The 12,696-nt window shown below is 48.3% G+C and overlaps 1 protein-coding gene across 3 annotated transcripts in view; it reads left to right on the top strand.

The window, feature by feature from the left end:
- The first annotated feature begins 10,091 nt into the window (after positions 1-10,091).
- The window catches only part of Hnrnph3 (heterogeneous nuclear ribonucleoprotein H3), a 9,006-nt gene continuing 6,401 nt past the window's right edge, over positions 10,092-12,696 (top strand). For 2 of the 3 annotated variants that reach the window (XM_021204949.2, XM_021204947.2), the window contains exon 1: positions 10,092-10,336. The gene's annotated coding sequence lies outside the window, so the exon portion shown is untranslated. The remainder of the gene's footprint in view (positions 10,337-12,696) is intronic. The other variant, XM_021204948.1, reaches the window with a different exon arrangement.

The raw sequence follows: 12,696 nt of genomic DNA, 5'->3' as shown, positions 1-12,696 counted from the left end.
TTGTAGACCAGGCTGGCCTCGAACTCAGAAATCCGCCTGCCTCTGCCTCCCGAGTGCTGGGATTAAAGGCGTGCGCCACCACGCCCGGCTTCAGCTGTTTTTTTTTTTTTTTTTTTTTTAAATCATGAAAGTCAAAGATAATTGGGTGGATCCAGAAAAAGAAATTACCCTGAGGTAACCCAGACCCAAAAAGACAAATACATGTATTTTCTTATATGTGGGCATTAGCTTTTAAGCTTTTGATGGGCGGGCATACTACAATCTATATAATCACCGAGGTTAGGTATAGAGTAGGGAACTAGGGGGAAAGGCCGGGTCTCCCAAGGCAGAGGAATAGATTATATAGTTAGGAAAGACTGGGAGCGATTGGAACAGGAGTAGGAAGTGGAGAGACTCAGGGAAGAATTAACATGGAGGGCCATTTGGAAACTGACTACAGCCAACGCTTATTGAAATACATATAGATATGAAAGAACTCAAAACGGGCTCACCAATAGCAGGGAGACAAAGCTCCGACCAGATGTCTTTTGCTACTGAGTCAGACCTCCAGGGCCAGGGGTGGGTTATACCTACTTGAATTGTTGGCCAAATGAGCCCCATAGAAACCCCCAAACAACTCAGGGTATTGACAAGACTATTGGCTGCTCTCCACAAATGGATGGTAAGGCTCTGCTGCCGAAGACAACACTTAGGTTCTCTTGAAGTTGAACCGGTGCCTAACCACAGCCCACCCCCTACTTACTAGTGTTTATGACACTGGCGGGTATGTACCCTCCACACTACCCGAGGAGAAAGGTAACCAAACCAGCTAGAAAACATTCTCCCCACAATCGTGACCTTCCTGAGCAATACATGGGCACAAGAGTGGCACACACCGGCCGGGTGTGCTGGCGCACGCCTTTAATCCCAGCACTTGGGAGGCAGAGGAAGGCAGATTTCTGAGNTNGAGGCCAGCCTGGTCTACAAAGTGAGCTCCAGGACAGCCAGGGCTATACAGAGAAACCCTGTCTCAAAAAAACAAAAACAAAAACAAAAACAAAAACAAACAAAAAAGAGTGGCACACACCGTGGGAGCAACCTACCACTCTCTGATCGGACTCATGCCGCACTCCAGCATATGGAACCCATTGCCAACAGTGCCCAGATGGCCAGAAACCTTAGGCTAGGTAAGTCACAGACTTGGAGGGAAGCAGAATACTATCGTTCTGCTAAAGGAACCTCGCAACAAAACGACTGACTCCCAATGACATAGATCAGTGCCTCAATCAGTCAGCATTGGAGAAGCGTCCTCCTGCTGGAGATGGGGACATATACAGAGGCCCACAGTGGACAGTGTGCACAGAATGAGAGACTTTGAAACACCCAGTCCAGCGGGAAAGTGGTGGCTCACGCCTTTAATCCCAGCACTCGGGAGGCAGAGGCAGGTGGATTTCTGAGTTCGAGGCCAACCTGGTTTACAGAGTGAGTTCCAGGACAGCCAGGGCTATACAGAGAAACCCTGTCTCGAGATACTCCCCCCCCCCCAAAAAAAAGAAACACTCAGTCCTGAATGGGATGTCTCCATCAAACCCCTCCCCTTGGGACTCCATACATTATTCAGAAGAGGAGGTAGAAAGATTATAAGAGCCAGGAGCACGGAGAACACCTAGGAGAGCCCGCCTCCTAGACACAGTAAGAACTGTGACACACATACAAACTCACAGAGAGTTCATGCAGGCACTGGGCCTCCACAAGTCCAAGCCAGAGGGAAAGTAGACACAAACTCCCATCCCTAACTGAGAAGCTATCTCCAAATGATAACCACTTGCAAAGAAAAAGTTAGTTTTCTCCAACAGAGTTTCACTGGGTATATAAAACCCACATTTATGGACATGCCCATATCTAACAGTAGATAATCAACAGAAACTGAACTCAGTGATGTTTCTGAAGAGTTTTTGTCTAATATTGCTTTGGTGGGTTTTTTTGGTTTTTAGTTTTTAGTTTATTTTATTCTTTTATTTTTTTTTTACCTTACTGGTCTTTTGGTTGTAAATGATGATTTTCGATTTTGTGTCTTTATGGTGGGTGGATGTATGTGTACATGCAAGTGCATATATATGGGGTTTTTGTTGTTGTTGTTGTTCTTACTGTTTGTTTTTGTTTTTGCCTGTTTGTTTTTTAAATAAAGAGAGGAAGAAGGTGTGAAAGGGTAGGGAGGTGGGAAGACCTGGGAAATGAGGGAAACCAAGATCAGGATAGAAAAAAGAAAATTTCAATTTAAAGAGAGAGGGGGGAATTATTAAAACAAAACAAATAAATAAACATCTAAGCTTCAGAAGCTAAGACTTTGGAACTTTGGGCCAGAAGAAACGTTGGGAGTTAAGAGCTCTGTGGGGTGTTCTGTCGGAACTTGGAAGATAATGTTGTGCCAACGAAGGAGGCCTGGCTTGGGACATTTCAGAGGGAAGATTAAAGACTCTTATCAGGGCTGTTGCTGTTTGGTTGTGAAGATTCTGTGGTTTGGGTCAGCTGGGGCTGAAGAATCAGCTGTGATTAACAAGATACCAGAACTACTAAAGAGAAAAGTTTGCATGACTGGGACCATTGATGCTGGTTAGCTGGGGCTAAGAAATTAGCGGTGATTAAGAGACCAGCATCATTGAGGTGACATCTTCTGGGAAGTAAACAGAGGCTGTGTTCCAGAGATAGCCAAGGTTGTACCTTGTGCTGTGGCTGGACTTGGTAATGTGTAAGAGTTACTCAGGTGGTACTGGTTTTTAAGGCATGAAGGGGTCACGCAGAGCAGCTTAGGTTCGGCACTGTGAGAGGCCATGGAAGGCCATTGGTGAAGGTGCAGCCTCAGTTGCAATTGATGGCCCAGGACTGAAGGGGTCATGCAAAGGAGTTGAGGCTTGGCACCATGAAGAGAGCCTATGAGAGATTATTGGTGAAGTCTAGTTGCAACGGAAGACAGCAGTATTGGAGTTGCCAGAACCATGAGATGATCACCAAGGACAGCAGCAGCAGTGGCGTACAGGCAGCTGGAGCCTAGAAGACAAGCTGTGTGCTACAAAGGGCAGGGCTGGAGAAGTGACCCAAGCCCTTGGAGGAGCCCAGAAGATTGTGAGTGGATTCCCCCAGACACTGGACGGTTTGAGTTTGATTTTGTTTTTGATTTTGACTGTGCCCTGATATTTTTCCCTCTTGAAGGAAGTGAGTATTTTAGTGAAGCCCACAGTTAAGAGACTGAATTGTAAAAATACTTCAAATTTTAAGAGAGATTGGAAATTTTAAAGGAATTGAAATTTTAGTATGTAAGAATTTGTAAAGACTGTGGAACTTTTTTTTGTTTTGTTTTGTTTTTGTTTTTGTTTTTGTTTTTTTTCGAGACAGGGTTTCTCTGTATAGCTCTGGCTATCCTGGAACTCACTTTGTAGACCTGGCTAAGACTGTGGAACTTTTAAAGTTAGTCAGATCTTGGTAAGAAAGTAGGGGTTGAAGCTTAATCGTGATATGTTTGTGTTGTTAAGGTGTCTAATATACTGGCTGGTTTTGTATGTCAACTTGACACAGCTGGAGTTATCAGAGAGAAAGGAGCCTCCCTTGGGAACACGCCTCCATGAGATCCAGCTCTAAGGCATTTCTTCATCAGAGACCAAGGGGGGAGGGCAGTCGGGAGCAATTCAAGGGGATTAGAGAATTGGCTGCTCATTAGGAGTAGCCTCCTTCCACAGTCTCTGCTTCCAGGTCCTCGACCTACTTGAGTTCTTGCCTTGGCTTCCCTCAGTGATGAACTGTGGTAAGATGCGTGTCTTAATCAGGGTTTCTATTCCTGAACAAACATCATGACCAGGAAGCAAGTTGGGGAGGAAAGGGTTTATTCAGCTTATACTTCCATGTTGCTGTTCATCACCAAAGGAAGTCAGGACTGGAACTCAAGCAGGTCTGGAAGCAGGAGCTGATGCAGAGGCCATGGGGGGATGTTAACTTACTGACTTGCCTCCCCTTGGCTTGCTCAGCTTGCTTTCTTATAGAACCAAGACTACCAGCCCAGAGATGGTGCCACCCACAATGGGCCCTCCCTGCTTGATCACTAATTGAGAAAATGCCTTACAGCTGGATCTCATGGAGGCATTTCCCCAACTGAGGCTCCTTTCTCTGTGATAACTCCAGCCTGTGTCAAAGTTGACACACAAAACCAGCCAGTACAATGTGTAAGAAATAAGCCCTTTCCTTTGCTCTTGGTAATGGTTTTTATCATAGCAATAGAAAACAAAGATTGTCTCTGCCTGTGTAAATCAAGTGTGCACCTAATCTCCTGGTGCTGGATTTACAGGCAATTGTGAGGTGCCCAACGTGGGTGCTGGAACAGGCAGCATACACTTAAAAAAAATTTGTGTATGAGTGTTTTGCCTACACGTGTATCTTTGTGCCACATTTGTTCCTCATGACCACAGGGTCAGAACAGGGTGTCAGATCCTCTAGAACTGGAGTTATGGGTGCTTATGAACCAGCATGTGGGTGCTGGGAATCAAACCCAGGTCCTCTGCACTAGGCTGAGACATTCCTCCAGCCCTGAACAACAGGGTGTGGTGGGGGGAGGGGAGTTGCTGTTCAGTTTGTTTTTAAAGCAGACTTCTCTCAGGATTATGTACCTTAGGATGGTCTGGAACTCTTTATGTAGCTCAGACTACCCTTGACCTTTCACGTTCCAGCCTCTGCCTCCTGAGGGTTATTGGTGTGTACCACCACCATACCTGCATCTGGCTCTAACACAGCTCTTCTTTATCAGAGCTCCTCTGCTGTGCTCTTCTTTATCAGTGCTCCTCTGCTGTGCTCTTTATCAGTGCTCCTCTGCTGTGCTCTTCTTTATCAGTGCTCCTCTGCTNCTTCTTTATCAGTGCTCCTCTGCTGTGCTCTTCTTTATCAGTGCTCCTCTGCTGTGCTCTTATCAGTGCTCCTCTGCTGCACTCTTCTTTATCAGAGCTCCTCTGCTGTGTTCTCTCTTTTATCAGTGCTCCTCTGCTGTGCTCGCTCCTAGCCTTCCTCCTTCTCCATTCGTATCCCACTCTCCACATGATAATTACAATTATCTAATTAGAGGCTGAGGATAAAGCACCTTTGGTGGAGTCTCACCATGCCTTACCGTGCCTGACAGAATTTCCATTTTTATTGAGAACTGGATACTTGTATAAGAAGGAACTGTCTTCATTTTTTTGTGATAAGAATAACTTTTATAGCCAGTGTGATGGCGCACACCTTTACTCCCAGCACTCGGGAGGCAGAGGCATTTCTGAGTTCGAGGCCAGCCTGGTCTACAAAGTGAGTTCCAGGACAGCCAGGGCTATACAGAGAAACCCTGTCTCAAAAAACAAAAACAAAAAAACAAAAAAAAAATGATTTTGCTTGTTATCTTTTTACTCTGGCAGTGCTGGGGAGTGACCTGAGGATTCACAGGTTAGGCAGGCCCTCTACCACTGAGCTTCACAATTTGCATGCACCACATGCATGTCTGGTGACCACAGAGGCCAAGAAGGTATCAGGTCTCTTGGAACTGGAGTTACAGATGGTGGTGGGAATCAAATGTGGGTCTCTGGAAGTGAGGCCAGTGCTCTTCCCACTGAACTTCCTTAGTGTGGGGGAGGGGCTGAGGGTTGTGTGCTTGCCACAGAATGTGTGTAGACATCAGAGGACAACTTGTGGGAGTTGGTTTTCTCTACTTGTGGGTCCCACGGATCAAACTCAGATTAGCTTGGTGGGGGGGGCATATTTTACCCACTGATAGGGTGCTGGGATGAAGGGCTGGGTGGGGCACCCTGCTCTGGGAGTAGGAAAGCAGTGCAGTCTAAGATGTTGCAAAGCTGGAGCTGCTTTGGTGGGTGCCTGAGCCTATGGCGAGGCCCAGCCATGGGGCTCTCAGGCGCTGCTTTGTTTATCTTGAAAAATATAAATAAATAAATAAATAAATAAATAAATAAATAAATAAAGCAAGCTTAAAAGCTAGGTGTGGCCTGGCGGTGGTGACGTACGCCTTTAATCCCAGCACTTGGTAGGCAGAGGCAGGCCGATTTCTGAGTTCGAGGCCAGCCTGGTCTACAAAGTGAGTACCGGGACAGCCAGGGCTACACAGAGAAACCCTGTCTCGAAAAACAAACAAACAAAAAAAGCTAGGTGTGGTGATACATGCCTGTCAATAGCGTGTGTGGATGGGAACAAGAATGGAGGATCCCAGAGTAGCCTGGGCTATGTAGCAAGTCTCCAAATGCTTCATATACACAAAACTATAAAATCGTGCCGAAATGGCTTATCCATGCCGAATCTCCTACATTGCAACCCACTTGGACATCCCAAAGGCCACTGCGGTGACTCACTTTCCCTGGTTCTTTGGCTGCCACCGTGACCACTGGAGCAATCCAACACATGGAACTATTTCCAAAGATTAGAGAAAGGGGGTCTGAGGATGTAAGCACATTAGGAAGGGTGGGTGCCTTGTAAGCACGAGGACATTTGATCCACAGAAAAGCTGGTCATGGGGGCGAAGACAGGAGAATCTCCTGGGGCTCGCTGGCCAGTCAACGAGCCTAGGCAAACCGCAGGCCAGTGAGAGTCCCTGTCATATTAAGAGCTGTATTGGGGGGACAGGTAGATGGGTCAGCAGCTAAAGGAGCTTGCTGCCAAACCTTAATGCCATGGGTTTGATTCCTCACACCTGCACCACACACACACACACACACACACACACACACACACACACACACTGTTATAAAAAGCTGCTTGTGGGCTGGTCTCCATGCACACATAAGCACCGGTACTCTCAAGTATGGAGAATGACTGGGGTCTGGGTCTCCTGCTCTTAGGCACCATTTGTCTACTTAGTATCAAACTAGATAGTTACCAGGGAAGTAATTTTAACAAACTCTCAAAAATGAAATCTTTGTCTGAAAGCCTTGTCCTGAGAAACAGTGGTGGCTATGTGAAGAAGGTGGTCGCTCTTTTAAAGACATCAGATATTTAGGTCATAAGCCAAAGAAGGAATCCTTCACAAAGCCCTTAAACCCCAGGCACCCACACAACCCCAACAGGATGCTGTGGGTTGTTTTGTTCTTGGCTTGTTTTCATGCAGGCTATCTGATTTGCAGCATCATTAGGGATCTATGAACATGGAAGGTAGACTACTTTTTAGCTAATGTGCTCTGTCTGCCCCAAGAGAGCGCACTCACAATTTCTCTTTCATTTCCCCACAGGTCCTGCATGGAATTTTCCTACTCCCTTTACTCTGTTGGAGTGACGCGGGGTGACTGAGCCTCAGATTGTTTTCTTCCAGGAGCTGTGGGCATTTCCATTTCCTGCTTCATCTTTTCTCTCATTATACACACTGTAACAAAGATCTGGCTTCAGGGTCCCTCTGACCTCTATTCTAACAGGAGAGCAGATGAAGGGGGGGTGGGGATAGGGGAGGGGGCAAGGAAAAAAAGAGAGGGGAGCTGAAGAAAGCAGCTGGGAGCCCTGAGTTGTAACCGTCTCCATGGAAACAATTCCTTAGAGATCAATCTGGAAACAATTCTGTAGGCATCCCCAGAACACCAGGGGCCAATCACACCAAGCCTTACAACAGAATTCAACTGTGTGAGGAAGGAGCAGATTTTTTTTTTTTTTTAAAGGAAAATTAGAAAACTAAGAAGCTAATACAAATTACCTTTACCATGGTCTAATGCCCCTTTAAACGAAAACTTCCCTACTCGCTGTAATAAAAGGGCAAAAGGACTGGAGTACTAATTCTAAGACCTTCTAAATCTTCATAGTGGTAAACAGCACTCACCACAAAGAAATGATAGAGACACGCCTCCAAAAGAAACGTCAGCATTGGTTGAAAAGTCATACATTAGAACCATCAAAACGAATTGAGGATTGTGGCCCATAACCACACAAAGTGTGTGCAAAGAATGTCAAATGCATTCATAGAATGAATAGTAGAATGAAATCCAGGGGAAGAGGGAAAGGGGTTACAGAATTCCTCCTACCCACTCATGTGGAAAGAGTGAAAGGTAAAGGGGCCATGTAATTAAAACCCAGGGAAGGTTTCATCCTAAGCTAATAAGCTAGTTACTTTTTGGTTTGTTAACCCCCACCCCACCTCCCAGAGACCGGGTTTCTTGGTGTAGCCCTGGCTGTCCAGGAACTCACTCTGAAGACCAGGCTGGCCTCCAACTCAGAGATCCAACTGCCTCTGCCTCCTGAGCGCTGGGATTAAAGGTGTGCACCACTACCCAGCTAAACCAGTTTTTGTTTTTTTGTTTTTTGTTTTTTTTTTAAAAAAGAAGCCGGGCGTGGTGGCGCACGCCTTTAATCCCAGCACTCGGGAGGCAGAGGCAGGCGGATTTCTGAGTTCGAGGCCAGCCTGGTCTACAAAGTGAGCTCCAGGACAGCCAGGGCTACACAGAGAAACCCTGTCTCGAAAAGCCAAAATAAATAAATAAATAAATAAATAAATAAATAAATAAAATTAAAAAAAAGAGAACATACTTTGGGCCCTAAATCAACCCCCAGGTATTAAAAGGAGGAGGGTGACTTTAGGGGATTAAAGTAACAATAAGATAACCAAGCTTCTGCAAGTGTCTAGCCAGTAAACCACTAACTTGTAACCACATCAAAGAGTCTAGTGTTATCTAGTGTAATTAGTTTCACTCTTACGACCAACCGCATCTGTGAAATACCACTTTTTAAGGCTATGGAGACACAGAGGGTCAGGAGTTCAAGGATATCCTTGGATGCCAAAGAACAAAGACAAGGAACTGCTTACCGTGCCATTTCAGGAAGTTCTTAATAAACCTGAGCTATGACGGCTTCTAGAACATACTTTGATTTTCCTGTCTAATTATAATCATACTGGCCTCCCTCCCTTTCTCTGAAGGGTATTTTGGGTTATAAAATCAGTAGAGCACTAAAGACTTTCAAGTAGGTTTGAAGATGAATTAAAGCTGTGAAATGGAAGTTTCCATACAAGAGTAGTAATTGGCCTCTTGGCTCTAGACTACACATAAATAAAAATCTCGTAGTAAATAAAATCCAACCTTCCACACTGCCAAAACTCCACTCCACATGGACTTCCCAGTGTCTGTAGCACAAAGAAATCTTTGGATGCACACTGATGGGTGACTCCGATCCAGCCCCATTCACGTTTGTTCACAGCCTTATCTGTCCGGCCTGGCCTCTCTTCGCCCTCACACTGTCTGTACCCACCTTAACCAGCTTTGCTCTCCTAAGTCTCTCAACACCAGGGTGGCCCTCCACCTTCCCACGGCCTTTCCATGTGCAACTTGTGTTACAACTTTTAAAAAAGGCCATAAACGGGTCGGGAGCAATCTTGGTAGCACGACGGAACCTCCACAATTTTTTTTTTTTTTTTTTTTTTTGGTGTCTCCTGCGAGCACAGTTTTTAGGAATACCAAACTCTATTTAGATAAAAGTCTACGGCCTTGAGCCGCTGACCCGTCACCGGGTTTGATGGAGAGAAAAACGGAACCTGGCAGGTAGGAAACCAACCCAGACGTCGAGGCTGGCTACGCAGGGGAACAAAGGGGATACCCCAGGCTAGGACGGGAGTCCTGCTGGGTTTAGACGCTTTGGATCTTCGCAGGCGCAGCATTCATCTATTTCTGATTGCATAATGCAAACATGGTGGAGGAGCAGAGCCGTCCCCGGGTTGGGGCGGGGAGCGGGGTGGCAGAAACCACGTGGCTCCTTCCGCGCCGGGAGCCTCGGTGGGATTTATTCCCAGTGGAGCAGAAAAAAGAGACTTAGCAGACCGCATCACCACGGCTCCTCAGAGGCCCGTGGGGAGGGACAAACGCGAGCTCCGGGGTTCAGAGGGCCGGTCGGTCGGCAGGAGCCAACGGAGTCCGCCACGGTCGCCCTCGCTTCCGACTCCGCGTCCACCGCGGCGGTGGCCACCGGGCAGGTCCCGAGTGCGCAGGTGCGCTACGCCCCGCCCCGAGGAAGACCGCGCTGTCACTCAAGTCTCGCGAGAGCAGCGCAGCGGCGGGGGGAGGGGCATAGGCGCTCGGCCCCGCCCCCTCCTCCTCGCTCGCCCCCTCCCCTCCCCCCCTCGGCAGTCGCTCGGCTGCGCAGCTCCCGGAGCGGTTGGCGCGGCGGGAGACGGTTGAGGGGAGCGAGGGAGCCGAGCCGTTGTGGCGAGCGCTCAGCCGCGGGCGAGCCAGGCGTCCCTGCCCGCGACCGGACCGGCGCGAGCGTCGGCGTCGCTAGTGCCCCACAGGGTATCTGAAGTAGAAGCGGGGGTTAGGTTGGGCCGGCGGTGCCGACGGCGGAGTCGGGAGAAGGACGAAGAGCCCGGGAGCGGGTGAGGGAACGCGGAGTCGCCGCGCGCTCCGGCCGCTCGCTCGCTCGCTCGCTCTCCCCCGCCGCTCGGCTGCCGCCATCTTGGGGGCCGGTAGCGGTCGGGTCGCCTTCCCGCCTTTCCCCCGCTCGGGCTACTCTGTCGCCTCCGGCTTGCGGGAAAGTGTCGGGAAGGAGAGGGTGCGGGCGGGAGATCCGAGCTCTCCGGGTAGGGATGTGGGCGGGGAGCTCGGCGAGCCGGGAAAGCGCGGCGGCGGGACGCGCTCCGGGTGGAAATGGCGCTCGGCGGGCCCGGCCTCCCACCGCGGCCTCCGGTGCTCTCGAAGGGACGACCTGGGCCGGCGGGGCTGCGGGTGGCTGCTGACGCAGACTCCCGGGATGAGAGAGGGGGAGCCCGGGGCGGGGGGGGGAAGGAGAAGCCGGTGACGACGAGGGCGCTCCGCTGCCAGATGCAGGACAAAGGCGGCCGCGGTCCTCCTTTGTAATCCCGCCGCTCGGTGGCGAAGGCCTTGGCCGGGGGCCGGGGGCCGGGGGCGGGCTGTCCCCCAGCTCCCCGGTCTCTAGGGCAAGCTAGGCAAACGGAAAATCTCCGGGAGGAGGCAAAGGACGCCTAGCCGACCTTTTAGTCCGGATTTGGAACTGCGGAGAGAGTCCGTGCGCATCTCCAAAGGATTCCCCCTCCCAGCCCACGTCCCCCGCTTAGGTGTCGACCAAGATTTTCATTTGGGGAGAGAAGTTCATGGCCTATCGATCGAATAGGAATAGGGCGAAGTGGGTGTGTTTCAAACAGGTCCGGGCCAGGTGAACTGCGAAGGTGCTGCGTTTAGGCAGGGGTGGAGAGTTAAGTAGTGTTTGGGGTAGTTAATTCTCCAAGAGTTGTATTTTTGTGTCGTTTTGTAATTAAGGCTGAAAGCCTAGTGCATTTCGTTTCACTTGATGGCTAAGCATGTTTAAAACTTAAGTATCGAACTGTGGTGTTTTGAAGCAGAAATAGGTCTCTTAAACTGGAAGCCGAGTCGCGTACCTAGTTGACGCGGCTTAGGTCCTTATATTGGAACTGTGTCAGTAATTTTCATTGAAGATGGGTTAAAAAGGAAAAAAAAAGGACATCTGGGCCTGAAAGTTAACTTGTAGTCTTGCTCATGGGGAATGGGAATGGGAAAACTGTACATCCCGAGATTTAAAACAAAAAGCTGGATAAAACGCACAGTAGTAGTATTTTATAGTTCCAGGGCTACAGAGCAAGAATCTGTCTCGAAACGGGAAAGAAAAATCGCCAAGAAAGAGAAAAAGGAGGGGTTTTGGGGTTTTGTGGGTTTTGTTTTGGAGACAGGGTTTCCTGGAACTCACTCTGTAGACCAGGCTGACCTTAAACTCAGAAATCCACCTGCCTCTGCCTCCCTGGTGCGCTGGGATTAAAGGCGTGCGCCACCACGCCTGGCCCGAAAAAGAGATTGTTAATGGACTTTGGAAATGCAGAGTGCTCAGACCTACTATACCGACCTAAAAGATGCGCCCACATTTTCTTGATTGAGTTACGGTAGAGATGCCTTTACTTTTTTGAGACAGGATCTTGATGTAACTGGATGTGTACTGAAGCCTCCTGCCTCTGCCTCTCAAGTGTGTTTTGCTTTATTTTGAGATAGGGTTTCATTGTAGACCATGCTGGCCTTGATTGGAGGATCTTGATATTTCTGCCTCCCCAGTGCTGGGGTGGCAGCTGTGAGCCACCATCAACTTTTTTTTTTTTTTTTTTTTAAAGTGGTATTCCAGTGATTTTAGTACAATGCTAGTTATCAGACCCTCACTTCAATCCAGTTTTAAAAAACGCTTCTATCATTTCAAGAAGATACATGTACCACCAACAGTCATCCCATGTTCTCTATGTCAAACCTCAGAAGCAATAGATCATGTTCTACTTTTTGTTTGCTTTTTTAAGAATTTTTATGCTGTGGGTGTTTGTATAGTTGGAATAGTATGTAGTCTTTTGTGACTGAAATTTTTGCTTTCTATTTAAAGTCTCAAAATGTTACTAAAGTTGGCTTCATTTTAACTGCTAGTATTTTTAAATTGGTCCTACACTTGGAGGTTTTGTGGTTAGTGTTTTGCTGTTTACCCTGGCTCTCTCCTAGGGACTCCTAAGTTCAAACCATCCTTCCCCTTTAGCCTCCTTGGGCTACAGAGCAAGGACTGCACCTATATATCTCTTGGGGTGGAGTGGGGGATGTGACTCAGGTTGGTCCCCTGTCTCAAGCTCTGAAATTAGTGGCATGAGAACAGTTGGGATCCCCAAAGCAGAGTAATTTATGACAGTTACAAAGAAAGGTTGGACCCGGGCCTGGTGGCACACGCCTTTAATCCCAG

This window comes from Mus pahari, chromosome 9 (genome assembly GCF_900095145.1).
Source record: "Mus pahari chromosome 9, PAHARI_EIJ_v1.1, whole genome shotgun sequence".
Taxonomy (NCBI): Eukaryota; Metazoa; Chordata; class Mammalia; order Rodentia; family Muridae; genus Mus; species Mus pahari.
This window is presented reverse-complemented; position numbering and strand designations above follow the sequence as displayed.